The sequence below is a fragment of the Vigna unguiculata genome, chromosome 2 (assembly GCF_004118075.2).
Source record: "Vigna unguiculata cultivar IT97K-499-35 chromosome 2, ASM411807v1, whole genome shotgun sequence".
NCBI classification, from domain to species: Eukaryota; Viridiplantae; Streptophyta; class Magnoliopsida; order Fabales; family Fabaceae; genus Vigna; species Vigna unguiculata.
Window position 1 is genome coordinate 24,557,078 of NC_040280.1, and position 8,245 is coordinate 24,565,322.

Here is an 8,245-nt window from a genome sequence, read left to right on the forward strand (position 1 = left end):
AACACTTCCAAAAGTAGATAGATAATAAGTTCAATTCAACACAACTCATCTTCAAAACACTCACGAAATAAAGAAAGAGACGGCAGTAATAAAAATTAAGTTTATCTTTTTGTGAAATTAATTTCTAGACATACTATAAATTTTAGTTTCACAATTTAATTTCATGAAATATGTAAACTTTTCGTATTTTAAAATTTAAGGTTCAAAGTTATACTAATCATCATGTTAATAAATACATTATTTAGGCTTTAAAAAAAAATCTAGCAACATGTTTGAACTTGAATTTCACGGCTTCTCTTATTACCCAAGCTAGAAAAAAGAATGCATATTATATGCGATATCAATTTTTTATTTTATTTTATATTTAAAAGTAAAAAAAAATCAATGTAGTAAAATAATTAATTGTTAAATTATTACACCTAAACATTTATGATCTTTGTGCATTGAATAAAGGATTAAATATGTTTTTGTCTTTAAAGTTTCAATAAATTTTGAAATTAGTCTCTCTTTAAAATTTTATACTAATTTAGTTATTTATTTTTAAAAGTGCGTAAATTTAGTATTTCTTACCAAATTTTGTTAAGTTTATTTGAGATTTTAAACGTGTTTTATGATAATATTTAAATTAACATTGAAGCGAAAATATGTCAGACGGTGTAAACAATTTAAATACTATCATAAAATGTGTTTGAGACGTTAAATAAACTTAACATGATTTGGTTAAAAAGACTAAATTCACATATTTTGAAAGATTTTGATTAAATTAATTAAATTTTTTTAAAAAAACTAATTCTAAAATTCACTAAATCTTAAATGATAAAAAACATATTTAACCTTTAAATAAATTATCACGTACTAATTTCAATATTGCAAACTATAACTATTATACTTATTTGAGAATTTTATGTTAAAGTAAATTTAATAAAGCAACACATAGTCTGCAATAAGTATAAACTGATGAGTGTAGATCAGACGCAGCCCAAAAACATAACTGTATGGAATCCAAACAATCCTCCATAAATGAAGAATTTAATTAGCATTAACTACAAGCTTTTTATACTCTTATGTAGTATATGGCTATTAATTTTTAAATAATTATTTTACATGTACATAGAATGATTTTTAATTAATTAATTAATAATGTCAAAGTTTATACTTACAATTTCTGAAAATTAAAATAATTGATCAGTGGCGGATCTTCACCAAAAATTTTGGGGGAGCCAAAATAATATACTCAAAATTTATATATTTAATATTATTGTGACTAATTCAATAAAAATGAATACATAATCTAGTACATATATAATTATCAAAGAAATTACACAATCTAAAAAAATGTCTATCGTTTTTTCATATTTTTGAACTCATGGAAATTGAATTATAATTACATTTCTCAGTTAACTTTTTTCAATGTAAATAATCATATTATCTGCAAAATATTTATCTTCCGTTTTATTAACATACATTTGATTCAAAAAATATTCACAAGCTTTCATTTCATTATGCGATAAATAACCATATTATCATGTTTTCATCTTCACCAGTAGTTTCTCTATCAATTTTAAAAAATAAATTTATTATTTTGTTTTTCATTAATATACCTATTTAAAAAATAAGTTTAAGACTAAAAAATAATTTATCATAATCTAATCAAAAGTTAAGAGACATAATTACTAAAAAAAACTATGATAATTAAGTTACAATTAAAAATTGACTATGAAAAATCACATAGTACACTGTTTCTTCTTCTATATTAATAAAAAATTAATATACAAAAAGGTCATGAGATAAAAAATAATACTAAATGTTAAGCAAATAATTCACTATCAAGTGAGACAAGAGAAAGTTACCTTATTTATTTATTTAACAATGAAAGAGAAAATATAAAAAGATGAGGATAGAAATATTGAGTTTATGCCTAACTTTTTTTAGTAACAAAAGAAAATAAATAAACATAAAAGAAGAATACAACATATGAAAAACTCAAAAGATAATAAAAGAGAAAATAAAAAATATCTTAATAATTTTGTTTTCTTATATATTTAATTTTATATTTTATTATTTATTATTGTACTTTATAAAATAAATAAAAAAATACTTAATTTAATTTTTATTAATTTTAAATATAATATTATTTAATTTAAAAAAATTAAAAAATTTTAAAAAAATAAATGAAAAAGAATGAAAAAAAAGAATTGGGGGAGGGTGGCACCCGCCTGCCCCTTGCATCCTCCGCCACTGGATACGTCGATATGTTTATTTTTAAAATAATAGGATACGATACGTGATAGATACGTTATATATGAATAATGAAAAGTGTACAATAATTCTTACAAACATAGTAAATATACGATTGTTAATGTGTGAATCAAATTTTCTAATTAGAAACCAATTATTTTGGTAGTCAAAACCTTGTAGCTAATGTTAGTGACCAATTTAAAAACCAATTTATCATTAAAACTATTTTAATTATCAATTTAGAGACCAATTATAATTTTTTTAAACTATTTTAGTTGTCAATTTGGTTACTATATAGTGACTAATTATTTTTTGTCACTAAAATTGGTCACTATTCAAAGATTTTATTGTAGTGCAGTACTACTTTGTAAATTAGATACTTCATTGATAAATATCGTTAAGGTATCCTAAAGTATCGGACACGATATGTGTCAGATACGGATACGTGACCCAAATTGAAGTATCAGTGCATCATAGGTTATGAACATTATAAATAATTTAATGTTTTACTTCGTTTATTTATTTAAAAAATCATAATAAATATTATAGCTTGTCTATAAATTTATCATAAATTTAATATGATCTATCATATTTTGTATTTTTGTATTTTTAGTTTTAAGTTTTAAAATTTTATATAATAGTAAATTATTGATGAATTTTGGAGTACCAAGTTGACATTTTAAAGTTGATGGTGATGTTTAATGTGATAAGAATGTATAAAAAGATTTAATTTATAAAATTTAGTATATATATATATATATATATATATATATATATATATATATATATATATATATATATATATATATATAAAGAATGATTCAAACTTTCAAAGAAAAAAAGCATTCCTTATTGAAATATTTATAGGATTATATTTATTTCGAAGATTTACTAAAAGCAACATATTAAAAGAATTTTTTAGACAACATAATTAATTATGCAGTATTGAAAGCACACGGTTGACAAGTTGGTGTAAATATTTATGAATAATATTTTTGCATTTTATGTTCCTAAAGTTTTTCTTATCAAAATAACTCGTCTAAACAACTCTTCTTTCTTCTGTATATTCTTTGAAAATATACTCTTCCATGTTTCTTCTTTTTCATGCCTTCCATATGAAGGCTAAGTAAAATGTTCAGTAAACAATTTTATTTTATTTTATCGAAAGTGCTGAAACTGATTTAGCATATTTGTGTCCAGGACCAGCGTATTTCGACAATAACTTCAACTTTACTCCCTTAAAACTCAGTCTTTATATTTGTCAACTCTCATTCTTAATACATGCATCATAAAAAAACGCTGTGTAGGTTTCATTATTTAGAGATGATTATTTTTCATTATAACATTCTAACTACAAGAGTCTTAATCAATATTTTAAATTTAAGATGGTTGAAATGTATTAATAAAATAGTTAATAACCACATTCAATGTCTGTATTAAGGATCGGACTTTTGCTACCGTTTTGTTTTTAAAATACTTTTGAAATAATTAAATGAAAGAGAGAGAAAAGCGTATTTAAATTATTCATAATTAATATAAGATTAATGTATACAAAATAAATAAATAAAAATATTTTATATTAACATGTATATAATTATTAGAAAAAATAAACATAAATTTATACCCATCATGTTCTTTCTCTCTAAAGTAATAAAATTCTATTGACTTTTTGTATATATAAGTGTGTAGCCTCCTTTTATAAGTTTGTTGCGTTTGGACATGACAAGTTCTCCTATAATACTAATGTTTAGTGCTTCTAAAGTTATAATCACACATCAGAGTCCATACTAACTAAAACAAAAAGAAAAAGGTTATGCTAATTGCACGCACATTTCAATCGTGTTTAGACAGCCATCGTGCTTAATGTTTTTTTAGCAGATAACTAATATTATTTATACATCATCACAAGTACTTATTTAATATTTATTTAAAAAAAATGGCTTATACGAATGTTATTATATTAGTATTACTTATTTAACTATTTATTTTAAAAAATATTGGCTTATACGAATGTTATTATATTAGTATTATTGTTATTACAAAAAAAAAATTAGTTGTGTATAAAATAAAATTGTGAAAACAACATTTTTTATCATATTTTCTTTTTCTAAAATTTGACAACAGATCATATTAGGATAACTACTAATAAAAATTCCACTCTTTTGAATTGAGGTTATCGATTTGTGATTCAAAATTAAAATTCAAGATTTTATTTAGGAATGTATTATTTGATTCGTTTTTAATTTTAAATTTTAAAACACATATAACACAAAAGAATAAAAAAAAAATCTCTACTCACTTAAGACTTAAAGTTAAAAAAAAAAATCAAAAGTTAATTTTTTAGTCAACTTCAACCCTGCTCTTATATAAGTCTAGCCTGGAAATTGAATTTTCATAGCACCAAAACCACATTTTAAAAATTTGAATCGAATTTGTTTAATGTGTTCAAAGTAAAATATTTTAAGGAAAAAATTAAATTTAAAATTACTTTAGCAATAACCATCATATTTTATAATAAAATAAATATTTTAATATTAATTTATTTTCTATATTTAAATATATGATTAACTTTGTTTCTTTTTATTATTTTATTAAGTCTTAATATTTGTTAAATAAAATTATTCTTTTTAAAATTAATATCAACGATTATCTAAAAGGGTCAGTTGTCAAAATTTGAATTATCTTTTACCTTAAAAACTTTTTATTTAATTTTTTCTCCTTCTACCTTAATTCATCTCTATATATACACCTTCCTCCACCCTAATCACTTTCCTTTATCTTCCTCCAGTTTTCATAAAAGTTTTATGTTGAAAATGTATGCTTTTTTGTGTGTTTTATGGTCAATTCTTACATGGAGTGAAAATTTCGGATGAAGAATATTTAGAATCTTGAATGAGAAAAACAAAATAATATTTTGATGTGGTGGTGTTAATTGTAAATAAATATTTTATGGCAAATGGAGGGAGTGGATGAAGGTGAAAGGAGGTGGAGAAAGGTAAAGAGAAAAAAAATAATAGAAAGTTCTAAAATAAACTAAACTTAATTTAACAAATATAAACTTAATTAAGTAAAAAAAATAGAAATCTCATTTGAATTAAATTATTTATAAATTTGGTCTCTTTTTATGAGTCCTAATCCCAAACTAACAAGTTAAATGTTTGTTAGAAGTAGACTTTAAGCCTAACTCAACCCTACAAAATTGGCTTATAAGGTGAAGTTTGCACCTCACTTATATATTATGAATTGGCCTTATCTCTGATCGATGTGAGACTTTCAACAATGTTAGCTTCCACTTTGCTTTTGGAACAACAATTAAATAAGAACAATTTTTAATTAAACCATGATTAAGTCCGGAAAAAGTCCCCCGTATATCCAAGTTTGTACCTTATGTTGGAAACCTAAGCTAAATATGATTTTTTTTTACTAACTTTCTATTAATTAACTCGATATCATATCATTGAACAAATCAAATGCATACCTAGAACTTAAAAAAAATAAAGTTAAACATTTTTTGAGATGAAAGCTTTTGGAACATAATTATATATTATCCCTTTTGATGCGGTGTTCGTTTAAGGATCTTCAAATTCACTCGTTTGTGTGGATAGATAGTTAATTTTTGTCAAGTTCTTCTGCAATAATTTAAGAGAAAATGAAGAATGAATTTGTGAAATAGTATACAAAATCCATTCCTCATAAACTGCGAAGATTTACAATAATAAACAATGTTTTTACAGTTATAACCTCATCCTCTCTGTACTTTACTACTATTCACGATGTTTCAAATATTCATCATAATATACATTTTTTTTCTTTTCTTCAAATATTTATATATATTATTAAAAATTATATATTATATATTATTATTATTATTTTATTTTAATTTTATAGTAACCGGTTACATAACAGTATAATCATTAATAATAATAACATATACAATACAATAATTAATAATAATAGTATGTAATAATTAATTATGTATATAATTATTATTTTTAATATATATATATATATATATATAATGATAATAAATAATATATAGTAATTAGACATAATAATAAATAATAATAAAATTTATCTATATAATAATTATTAATAATAAAATAAATTATTAATAATTATTATAAGTAATATATTTTTTATAAAAATAATAATACTAATTTAATATAAATTAAATTTTATTAAATTTTTAAAATTTATCAAATAATAGTTTTTAAATTTTTAAATTTTGACTAATTTAAAAATTACTTCATATATTTATAAGAGTATTTTAGTAATTTTTAATTTTGATCTATTATAATTTTTTATTTTATCTATCATATTACTCAAATCATTCACCAACTCTCATAAAATTCATTATTAAATTCATTCACTTTATCTTCTAAATCCACAAAAAAAACACACATATCTATTCGCACAAATTCATCCTCATTCTCTCTCCCAGATCAAAGCCTGAAAGTGTAATAAATCATATAACAATATAGTCATTTTTTGTCATAAATATAATTTTCATAAAAAATAATTAGTTTCTTTTAGACATAAACTACCCGACTGTTCATAAAACATCAATGGTGAATGTTACCTATTTATAGATAATTACTTATCAAATTCTAACAAAAATAATAGATTACAAATATTATTATTGATAAAACAATTTAATGTATCTTTAGAATTTAAAAAATGAGAGATTTTAAATTTATTTCTAATAATTTTTTGAAGGCAATGATCATGTAATTTTATTTATCATGACATGAAAAGTAATAAAGATGAGTGTTGATTGAGCGAAGGAGAGATTTTCAACAAATATTTTAAGAGTATCAAAATACAGATGTATAAAATTTTAGAGATATCAAATATATTAAAAATATATTTAAATTAAAAAATAATTTAAATTATATACTAATTTATATAAATATATATAATTAGGGGATAAGGTCTTCATGTGTCATTATGAAAGTTGATCTCTTGATTAAACGCTTACCATCAGATAAAAACTATCAATTAGGATACAATTGTTTTTAGATTAAATTATTTTATTAGTCTCCATTTTTCGTAAAAAAATTTCAAATAGGTTTCATTTTTTTGTCTCAATTAGGTCCATGTTTTAAAAAATTTGTTACAATTAGGTTATTTTCATTAATAGATTAACTACGTTAATTATGTGTCACATATCAGCACGTGATTTTTTTATTTTTTTTTCTTTTAATTACCTCGAATTTTTCCAAAATAGAAAGCTAATGGAGAAAAAAAAAATAAAGAGACTTACTTTATATATTTTTTTTAAAAAAATTGAGACAAATAAAATAATTTATTTATTTTTATTTAAAAGCTTAACTGTTCAAATTCGATTGTAATTCTATTCATTTAACTTCCACCACATGAATATTGATGTCTCATGTAACAATAGAGGATAGTTATTTTATAGCCAACTCCGAAATCATCATATTATTAAAAAAATGTGGCTAAAACTTGATTTTGATATTAAAGAATATAAGTGGAATGTAGCAGGAAGACAAGAACAGGTATGAATCAGTTTTCCATGGGTCCATGGGATGTCAGCACTGTAATGACAAAACCAACTTGTTTGTGGATTTTATTGAGCTGTTGTTAAAACAAATACTTAATTAAGTGCCACATTTGGTGGCATGTCATATGCTCTGCTCCACTTCTTTAATTTAGAATCAATTCTTCTCCAATAAACGGTTTCTTTCAAATCAATCATTCATTATACAAAACTAATTTTTGATGTGATGTAAATTACACAGGTTCAATGTTTTAATTCTCCGGTTAAAAAAGTTATTTTCAGTCCACTTTTTTAAATTTGCTCAAAATTCACGTGTTATCATGGAAATTTTAAATTATTTGCGGAGATTCTTAGATAGTCTTTGATGTATTTTGAAGTATAATACAAGTAAAATGTTATATAGCACAAGTATAATACAACTTGAAGTAATCTATTCACGATATAAATTTTTAGGGTTAAATATGTTTTTGTCCCTTAACTCTGAAT